Below are 11078 nucleotides of genomic sequence, written 5' to 3'. Positions count from 1 at the left end.
TAAAAAGGATAATTTGTTTTTATAGTGTGGGAACACACTTTACTGATCTAGCTCTTTTAGCTGAAAAGACCAGTTTTCAGTAATTTTGCTGCTGACTAGTATACCTTCCTTCATCTCAAACCCCTGCCTTCAGCAGCTAGAGAACAAAATTTGGTGAGTGCTCAAGAGCAGGGGGAAGATCAAGATGGACATCCTGAGTGAGCAGAGTATACCAATGGGAGCACCCTGGAAGAAGTTGTAGGGTAGAGCATTGTTTCAGGTGGTGCTCTAGGGTCAGGCACTTCATGTTGTAGAGTTATGAATGCAGTATGGAGGATGGGTACTCGGTTTGCTTGGGTTGGCACACATGTAAATGTTGCAGGTGCGGAATTTCAAGGTGAATGCAAACCTTCTCCCTACTCCCCCTTAATCTGCCTGGGGGGAAGGGGGGAAGAGAGAGAATTACTAACAGACAGTGTGATTCTGCCAGTTTGCATCAGATTGTTGTAGTTTATGTCAGGAAGAACAAGTCTTTTTTGTGTGTGAGCATAGCATAGATTTCCCTCTGCAAAGGAAAAATTCCTTTTTTAAAGTGAATTGTTGCTGGGAAGAAAATCAAGAAAACTTGGTTCAAAGAGCACAATACACAACAACAACCATAACTAGTTCCCTCACTTGAAACCATTGTGGAGATATTTACCCTAGGGAGGTACATGAAAGCCTTCAAATTCTTCCTGCTCATATGAGAAACTGTACCAAGCCTCACTGACCTATTGCTCAAGAAACCCTTGGGCTTTCTCATAATGAAGTAAGAAGGAAGCTGAATAGATTTATGCTTTGTGGGACAATGCAGGAAATAAAAACCAAAAAAACCCCAAACCCCAATCCCTGAACTTCTCTGCTGAAGCAGAATGCCAGTATTACTTTACCTAAATTCTACCTCCTGCACATAAGCATTCAGCAGGAACTCTCTGTAGGAGGTTTAACTGCTTTTCTTGGAAGCCCCTCATTAATGACCAGTGGGTAGGCCAGCTGAAGCCCAAATATATCTTTCAGCTTTTTGACCTATTTGCAGGTGAACACGTGTCCATTACACTGTTTTCGTCAGCCCTGTTACAGAAATGAATCACTCTTCTGTATGCAGGAAAACTCTCCTTGTTGGATGAATTTTGTATGCCACACAATGTACACAGAAACCAGTCATATGCTTTTGTGCCCATAGATGATTCCCCAAAATGCAAATAAGGCCACTTCCAGCCAACAAATCAGACATCAGAGGAAACTATAAAGACAGACAAAGCCTGCAAAAGTGCTTTGACTTTGCAAAGTACAGTCCTGCCTCCATACCTCCTTGTCTTTGAGGCAGCACTCCAAAAGTACTAAAGCTTTCACACTCAACTTTTCCCCTGCTGTTCTAGCTTTGGACTTGCACAGTGCAATGCATAGCCCACTTGCTCACTGTGAAGGTCATGGGAACCAAAATACAGAAGTCTGGAGTGCAAATGCAGATCTGACTCTACACCTTGTCTTTGAAGTTCTGGAGAGGAGAATTTTCAAGAGTGGAAGAGGAAAAAAGAGCACAGTGTGGCAGGAGACAGTCACCAGGGGAAGTATGAAATAAATGGGTGCATAATATACAAAAGAAAAAAACAGCCCAAAAGTGCAAAAAGGAAGAACGTGTGTGATGGTTTGACCCTGGCTGGATGCCAGGTGCCCACCAAAGCCATTCTATCGCTCCCCCTCCTCAGCTGGACAGGGGAGAGAAAATATAACAGAGAGCTTGTGGGTCGAGATAAGGACAGGAGAGATCACTCACCAATTACTGTCACGGGCAAAACTGACTCAGCTTGGGGAAAATTAACTCAATTTATTACAAATCAACCAGAGTAGGGTAATGAGAAATAAAACCAAATCTCAGAACACCTTCTCCCCACCCCTCCCTTCTTCCTGGGCACAACTTCACTCCTGGATTCTCTACAATCCCCCCCCAGCAGCACAGGGGGACGGGGAATGGGGTTTACAGTCAGTTCATCACACGTTATTTTCTGCTGCTCCTTCCTCCTCAGGGCAGGACTCATCACACTCTTCCCCTGCTCCAGCGTGGGGTCCCACCCATGTGAGACAGTCCTCCATGAACTTCTCCAACATGGGTCCTTCCCACGGGCTGCAGTTCTTCACAAACTGCTCCAGCATGGGTCCTTTCCACGGTGTGCAGTCCTTCAGGAGCACACTGCTCCAGCGTGGGTCCCCCTGGGGTCACAAGTCCTGCCAGAAAACCTGCTCCAGCATGGGCTTCCCAGGGGGTCACAGCCTCTTTTGGGCACCCACCTGCTCTGGCTGCAGGTGGATATCTGCTCCACCGTAGACCTCCCTGGGCTGCAGGGACACAGCCTGCCTCACCATGGTCTTCCCCACGGGGTGCAGGGGAATCTCTGCTCTGGCGCCTGGAGCATCTCCTCCCCCTCCTTCTGCACTGACCTGGGGGTCTGCAGGGTTGTTTCTCTTACATGTTCTCACTCTCTCTCCGGCTGCCATTTCTGTCTGTCCCAGCAACTTTTTTTCCTTCTTAAAAATGTTATCTCAGAGGCGTTACCACTATCGCTGATGAGCTTGGCCTTGGCTGGTGGTGGGTCCGTCTTAGAGCCGGCTGGTATGGGCTCTCTCGAACACAGGGGAAGGTTCCAGCAGCTTCTTACAGAAGCCACCCCTGTAACCGCTCCCACTACCAAAACCTTGCCACACAAAGCCAATACAACATGAAAAGAAAGCATGCAAAGAGAGGAAAAAGCAAGAGAAATAGACCAGCTGTTCTGAAGACATGCTGTAGGTAGGCAAACTTGTGAAAAAGGAGGGGAGATAGGGCTTCATCCCTTCTCCCAAAATCCTACTAATTCTCTTATGCAGGAAACTAAGCCATGTCTTCCCCTAAATGCTTAGCTCTGCCTTCAACTGTCCAAATCTCAGCCTGCTGCACAATGGCCATGGTGCCTATGCCCATGGGTAGGCAGGGTGTGCCCCAAAATTGAGGGGGTAGGAGAGGCAAAGGCTAGGCAGAAAACCTTAATTTATGGGTCAAAGAGATTCTACTCTCAGGCCAAGGCAAGGCAGGTGCAGGAGGCACTGCCCTGGTGCATCTTGGCCAGGTGATGCAGCCACTCTGCTGAGACCTCTTGGTGCAGCACAGCAATGAGAAACCTGCATTTCAAACACATGATAAAGAGAATTATGGGTGTATGTTGAGGACTTGCGAGAAAGAACAAGGCACTGTGTCAGTCAGAAACCCACACTACACAGCAAAAGCTTAGCCTGGGTGAACTTGGCATCCAAGAGATACATGACAAGAACAAAAATTAGAAAGGGAAGGGTGAAAGAGCTCTCTCTGCAGCTGCCTTTTTACTGAAATAACTTGGTAAAATGCAGCAGAGGTAGAAGGCACAGAATAAGGCATACTACAGCCACCTATCTTAGCACATGAAAACAACTGGTTTAACAAGCTCTAAAGAGCTCATGAAATCACTCCCAATATTAATTCAGTTTACTATGGTCTTTTTATACCCATGAGAGAAAACATCCCCCCGTCCCCTTCACTCCTCTTCCTCCAAGAGATTTAAAATTTCCCAGGGCAGCACAGGTTACTGTAGCAAGAGATTAACTAGCAAAAAATTATAGCACCATGTTACTGCCATTAGAGTTAAGGTGGTGTCAACATTTCTTTTATAAACTTCTATTTTTAGAGGGTTTATGAGGCTGACACAGCCATAAAAAATTCCCTGTAACTTGATCTACAGGACCACGCCCTGAGACCAAGAGGTCACTATTCTTCATTGTCTCCTCTCAGTTATTGTTGAAAGCTTTTTTTGTCCATTTTTATAAAAGCCATAGAAAGAAAGAAATATAACTCATGTGTCCCCATCTTGCAGAAAAATGACTGAGATACTAATGTTTTAAAGATTCATGAACCGAGCATATGTTCAGTAACTCTTTCAAAATTAAAAGATCATAAAGCTTTGGAGTGCCTTGACTTAATGATCTTACACAGCTATTGGATTAACAGAGTACACATATAGCTTTTATTGAGCCCTGGGTGTACATTTCATGCACTAAAAGGAAGCTTCATGATAGAAAGAAGTGTTGGCAAAGACTTATTAAGCCCTCTTTAACCAATCTGCTTCTCGTTGGCTATGGGACAGAGAAGCAGTTTATCTCTCCTCCATATCTCCATTCATCTGGTTGTGCAATGGTGGAGTGGTCAACAGTATACGACTTCCCACAGTTTCCCAAAAACCATCAGGCCCATATGACACATGCTTTGGCCTCCTCCTGATCCTGCAAACCCAACAGTCAGATTAGGGAGGAAATAAAAATTTTATCCTAGGATTGTAGAGCTAGAGAGAAGCCAGGGACTATACTGGCAGTGCCTGATTTGCTTGTGCAGTAGCAGCGTAGTAACAGGGAGTCCCAAGTGTGAAGTATGACATCTGACAGGTCAAATCCCAAGAAAATCATCAGGCAACAGCCATGGGTTAGATTCGCATCTGCTGTCAGCTGCTGCAGTTTTGCTGACTTGCATGCCAGTAAAAGCCGAGTGAGGGAGCTTTTGCTGAAGCACTGATCTGCCTTGGTGAGGTGTTGATAGGTGGGTTCACTGTGCATGTGTGATTTTTAAAAACATACTTGGACTCAGCTGCCTATGCCTTCACAGAAGGTGGCTGGCACATTTTCTTCATTGATTTTTTTCTACCAAATCCAAGTCCCTTCTGGGACTGTTTCTTTGCTGTAACGAAACCAAGCCATAGTCCCAGGCCAGACAGCTCTTTCACCAGCTGTTGGGGGCTAATACAAAAGAGTTGCAGGGGCTGGTCCCCCTTCCTTTACTTCAGGATCTGCTGCAGGAGTCTGTCTTCTCCTGAATCATCTTTGCAGCTTCTTTCACAAGGAATGTCTGGGCAGGTCCCAGGTGGGGCAAATAAATTCATAAGGTCGTCTAACACCAAACCAGTGGGCAATAAAGAAGCAGATGACTTTTTTCCCAATCCACTGAAAACAAGTCTGCAGTAAATACTGTATTTCTGTATTTCTTGGTGTAATTTCAACAAATATGTATACACATAGGCACCCCACTGACTTCTGCTTAAAATTAAGGATATATGTATCTGAAGGCTATTTAGGTTGTAAACCATCTGGCATGGGAGACTAGTGCCACATCCTTCACTTAAATTACCCTATGACCATGCTTCTAGCTAAGAATACACATTTTCAAGATTTGTTAGCATAATTCAAGGCATTTTACTGTGAATAGGCACTGACAGTTTGCTGGGTACACACCAAATACAAACAACCTGTATTGTAGCCTTGAGGGTACATTTACGTGGTTTGCTGCATGGCAAACAGATCTCATAAATCATCTTCATGCACTGGCACTTAATTGTCAACATGTTCCTTATAAATTTGGACACTTAGGAAAGACAGAAAAGGAGACTTTGTTTCCTGGCAGTGGTTTCTTTTGAAAGACTGGTGACTGGTGTGTGAAATTGTTCCTGCTGAAGTCCAAGGCAATTTGTGGGACAAGAAATTCAAGTCTGGAAGATGAGCTACTATAGCTGCTCTCCAATCTCTCTCTCTCACAGTTCAGCTGAGTATCAAGAAGTCTTGCTTAAGACAATATCTCCCCCAAAATTTTTTAACTCTGTAGTATAACTAAACAAAGCAGTTCTCCAACCGAAGACCTGTATACAGATAAGAAGGCTGAAGAGGTAATGCAGGAGGAAAAGGCATTGGTAAATATTGATAAGTTTCAGTTCTCCTTGTATTGTTATTACACCAGATGATAAAAGTCTATTACTGCCTCTCATGATAGAAAAGAGAGGGGAAAATGCCATCCCCAGTGAAAAACTCCATTTATTTGAAAAGAGTTACAATATATTGTGTTACTTAGAACACAACTTAGAACTTAGAAAAAATATCCCTATTCTCCTCACAAATCTGTCAGTGTTATGGCTCTACAAATTTGTGGGAGCCAAAGAAAAGTCACTGTGGCCCACAGAGCCCTCCCCAGATTAACTGCTCAGTTTCCAGCTTCTGTTCAACAGGACAGGATCATCACTTTATGTGCTACATTCACTTGCTTATGAGTGGGGAACATTTCTTGCTGAAGGGTTGTTATTGTACCAGTTTATGAAGCTTACTCTCCCTGTGACATTTAAGTTAATGACCTAAAACCATGTATTCAGGTGGGACTCTGCATAGAGTTTTTTGCTCTGGAAGCAAGTCACATTTATTTAAGAACTTAAACTGCTTTATAATTTCATGCAATATGTTCCTACCATTTTAGAACAGTTGACCATCACCAGAAAATTACAGCCTCTTTTTCCCCTAGCAAGAGTGCTGATTACCAGAACCTCACATCCTGTAAACTTTTTTGGTCTTAAAAAAAGGCCAGCACCAATTGGGCACTTACAGTACAGCAATACTGCAAGATACGTACTGCAGTACAGTAGTACAGAAACATGGAAAAGCTTTCTGCATTCACAGGAAAATGTGTAATAATGTCAGAGACGCTATACGTTTGTAGGCATCCATTGAGCATGCATTCAGGCATTTATCATACCTGTTAAACTGCCAAGAAATAAAGATCTTCTGTAATAAAGACCACTTGGGGTTCAGCTTGCACTTTTTAATCTCAGGTTTGCCATGGACTGAAAGCAAGGAGATGATCAGGTACTTTGCTTCTGTTGAAGCATGGTATTTCAAATAGTGTGATAAGTGGCTGTATGCTGTGCCATTAGACCAAATGCTCATAAACAGGCTGGATCTTGGAAATAAGACAACATAAGCATGTGGGCATATTAGAACTAGAGTTAACCTGGCCAGAAAGCTGACAGTAGTGCCAATGGCATGGCAGGAAGCACTTTGGCATGAGACAGATGCTGGCTAACAAACCCTCCGGTGACCCAGCATCGTTATGTTGCTGTCCTGCATCACTATGCCTTCACTGCTCTTATATGATCTCACCTTCAGCCTAGAAATAAGCCTACCAGAACTGCGAGCCATAGAGACACATTGTGCTTTCAATGACTTTAATTTCTCCAGTTACATTCAATGGGATCATGCTTAATATCCTTTGAGGTGTGTCTAACCTTACAGTGACTCCTGCCTCTAATAAAGCTGTGAAACAGTTGTTTTCTTTTTTAAATTTTTTCCCCTCAAGGATTTCAGATAAGAATTCTATTCAGGTTTAATATCACAATTATTATTGATTTAAATGAACACTATCTGTGTTACTTACACATAACATTGCCTTCCTCCATTATACAAGATTCACAATTTCATTTCTTATTGCAGATGCATAGCTTTTGTTATTTAGAAGCTAATACATGCTTGTGTTTTAATAACACTTGGAAATAAGGAAAATGTAATTACAAAGGTTATGCTCCCCATTAACTTGTTTATAGGCTAGAATATGGCTGGTCTTAGCTGTAACTCCATAATAGTTTTCCCAATGAACTGAAGAGAGAGGGAGAAATGAGCACACAGTGCCAATTTCAGCCCGAGATTCAGGAAGAAATTAGCCTTTAGTCCCCAAAGACAAAGATACAGTACCAGCCCTGCTGTTTGAGGTACTGGGTTTCTTGGTGTTTGGACACTCTCTATCACTCAGCGGTAGCTGCAGGTGCTTCTCTCATTTCAGTGTATTTCAGCTCACATGTTACGGACACAGGGGAAAGGAGCAGTGCTTAAATAGGGGTTAGCTAAACCTCTAGTTAGTATAACTAAGCATGCATACTACTTCAGATATATTTATGTGGCAATGCAGATTGGTCAGTCCTGGGAAACAACCACCTTTCTCATGAGTTGGGGCAATGCAGCCCTACAAAGATGTAAAATCTGCTTAGTAAGAAATGTAAATTTTGCCACCTGAGCCTTTGACTCAGGATCTCTGGGGTATGCACGACAATGATGGATTTCCCTCTCTTCTGCTAAAGATGCCTTTGACAAGGGAGCAGAGTTGCTTTCTCACTGTTTTCCTCTTACTTTTCGACTGGTAAAACAAGTAGGGTCATAAGAGCAGTGAGAGAAGCAGCGGAACAGCATGCGCTGCTAATGGCTTCCCTCCTTGAGAAGTGAACATTCATGCATCCGCTGTGAATCCCAGAAGGCCAGAGCTAGAAGAAGGGGTCATATAGATTTTTCTATACTTAATAAAGTCCTTAGGGTCCTAAACAGATGGACTGTGGCAGAAATAGGCAGTTTTGGGTACACTTATGACTCTGAAGCAATCAAGATATCATCCAAGTAAATAAGCACTTTCACTCCCAGACACCTTAGGAAATGAATTACTCATCCCATAACCATGGCTATTCTTGGAGCAATGCACAGGCCAAACACCCTTGCATATTGCTGATGTGTAGCGCCCATCTGCAAAGACTTTCAAAGCTGCTTTATGTGGCTTGAATGCAGGAGGGTCAGGATGCTAAATCAGGTTTTACCTGAAATCTATTTATATCAGAAAAGGTCCATATCTGAGTTGTGACTTTTATGTTTGAAAACTGCTATGTGCAACCTATCTGTAGTCGCAAAGTATCTCAAGGAGTTAATGCATATTGTATATACCAAATGGGAAGAGTTTAGCATGATGAAGCTATGTCAATTCAGTACCAGTAAGCAATTCTCTTTGACATGTAATGCTGTGATAGATTTCTCTACATTTGGTATAACATGGATTAAGTTCAGATGTGAATTCCAGATTTTCAAACTGATCAAGAACAGATCACTCTAACTCCAAAACTGGTAATTATAGTGGAAAAATTATCAAGGAAGCGTAATCAAGGGGAACACACAAATTTAAGGGGATATATTCACCTGTGTTTATCTATGAAAAACTCACACTAGACTAATGAAAATACAATTTCAAGTTCTCTGCGAGAATTCTTTGTCACTTGGTACTAAACCTGGAAACAGGTCTGCACTTCGTGTCTTTGGTTGCAGTAAGTTTTACCATTGTGACTCTTGATTCACCTTTTTTGGTGATGAAAGAAGAAAATGTTTGTTATTTTTATCAGTAGTAATACAGCATATGTGGCAGAACTGTACCACCAAGGTACACCCTTATCCTTCTTTCCTGATGTGCTTGCCACTCACACAGTCATGAAGTTACTGGTTTTGTACAACTGGACTTTCATGTAAATTTATATAATTTGCAAACTAGCCAACTGTTTGTTTGAACTAATGTATATTTGCTGAAAGAGAAGATGTACCTGACCCAAAGATGCATTCCGCTAAAAACAAATACCTAAAAAGCCTGAAAAAGAAAATACCAGTTTTTCTTAAGGTTAAGATATATTTTCATTGGCTGAATCTAACCTTAAATATATATTAAATAGCCTGGTCTAAGCACTGAAATTTAACATGACCTTACTCACATTAGTGATGATATGCTAGGTACCATAAATTGTGAATCCACCCTGAAAAAGTCTGAGCTAAAAAGAGCAGTAAATAACCTTTTAAATCTGGAAGGTGAGGGTGAAAATGAAACTGGTTTTGTGTAGAAGAATAAATATGGATTTAGCAGCTTAACCTTATGCATCTGGGTTTGTGAATTTTGGCCTTAGGCTACAACAGCACAAGATGAGCAGTTTCTCCTTGGAAAGCTGAAAGTACATGATTACAAAATCCAATGGGTCTGTATTAGCTTTGCTTTTTTCTCTGTTTCTTCAGCACCTCATAACCTCTCATTGCTATGGTAACAGATACACAAATTAGTACATGGCAGTCATTCATTAGAATCAATTTTGCCAGAAATTAATCTTGTCCAAGACAACAATTTAAGTAATCAAAAAAGGCACTAACCAGGTTTTCCTGCAGAATTACAAACCACCTTAGGCACTTGTTAGAAAGGCATACTCCCTTCTCACTAAAAACTGAGATAGGCACTAGCCCAAATAGCTGCCAACAAATATTTTTTAAGGAAAGCCAACTATTACTGTATTATTTTCTTAATTCAGAGTTCTTAGGGATAGTCTTCTAAACATAGTAATTAACATATTTTAGCTATTTTAAACTTGTGTTATGCTGTGAATTGGATAACTTTCAGCTGTCCCATGATTCTTTTGTGTCTACAACCTACAAAAGATTTCAGCATATGAACCTGCAAAGCCCCTTCTGAGGAACTAGTTGCTGTCACAAATTAAAATGTTTCAGTATGCAGGGATGAGTCCTGTCTCTTCTCATCTCATGGTTGCTCTGCATGGGATTTTTCTCTTGTCCCACTTAAACCACTCTTTCTAACAGCTGATTTCTTAAGTATCTAACTTTATACCTGCAGAGTAGGAAGCTGAGGTACCTGTCTTAACACTGAGGACACTTAAGGGTTAAAGCATCTGCAGAGTTCTTCTGTTCTGTAACGTTGTTGCTCTAAAGGATAAAAATCTGAAAAACACAGGAGGCACAATGGAGTCTTGTGAACAGTGCTGCTGGAAAATATTTTGCATTTCCTGAGCATAGTCCTTTCCATTGTATTAAAACTATTTTCTCTCCCTTATTATGTAACAAGAAAATGCAATTGACTGTTTATGGGATACACTGAACTATTATTGATAATAATGCCTATACTTCTAGTTAGTGCTGGGTTGTGTACAGCTTCTTTTTCATCTACAACCTATGTACAGCTGTCTTTTTATTACAGACACAAACCCCTTTGCATTACACAGAAAAGAAGTGATCAGTTTTGGTGATAGAGGAAATGTAGATTTTTCTTTAAAATTATTTTCAGTTCATTATTTCCTTTCTGAAGTTAATATGAAACTGCTGAAGAATTTCCAGATTCCTTATCACTAGTCTTAATAAAAGATGTATTCTACTTCTGTAGGGTGTTTACATTAATAATTAAGACAAATGCAATAGTAAGTCCCGTAGAAGGAACACTTGTCATATAGTTTAATATTATCTATTCTGAAGCTTTCAGTTGAATCCAATTAATATTGCTGTGCGAGACTGGAGGACCTTCAGCTGATGCTTTTCAAACCCATCAAAAATTGTAATGAATACTTGTATCCATATTATGTCTAAGCCAAGTCCATCTTTCTGAAATGAAGGAGGATAGG

Source organism: Haliaeetus albicilla, chromosome Z, assembly GCF_947461875.1.
Source record: "Haliaeetus albicilla chromosome Z, bHalAlb1.1, whole genome shotgun sequence".
NCBI lineage: Eukaryota > Metazoa > Chordata > Aves > Accipitriformes > Accipitridae > Haliaeetus > Haliaeetus albicilla.
Note: the sequence above shows the minus strand (reverse complement) of the source record.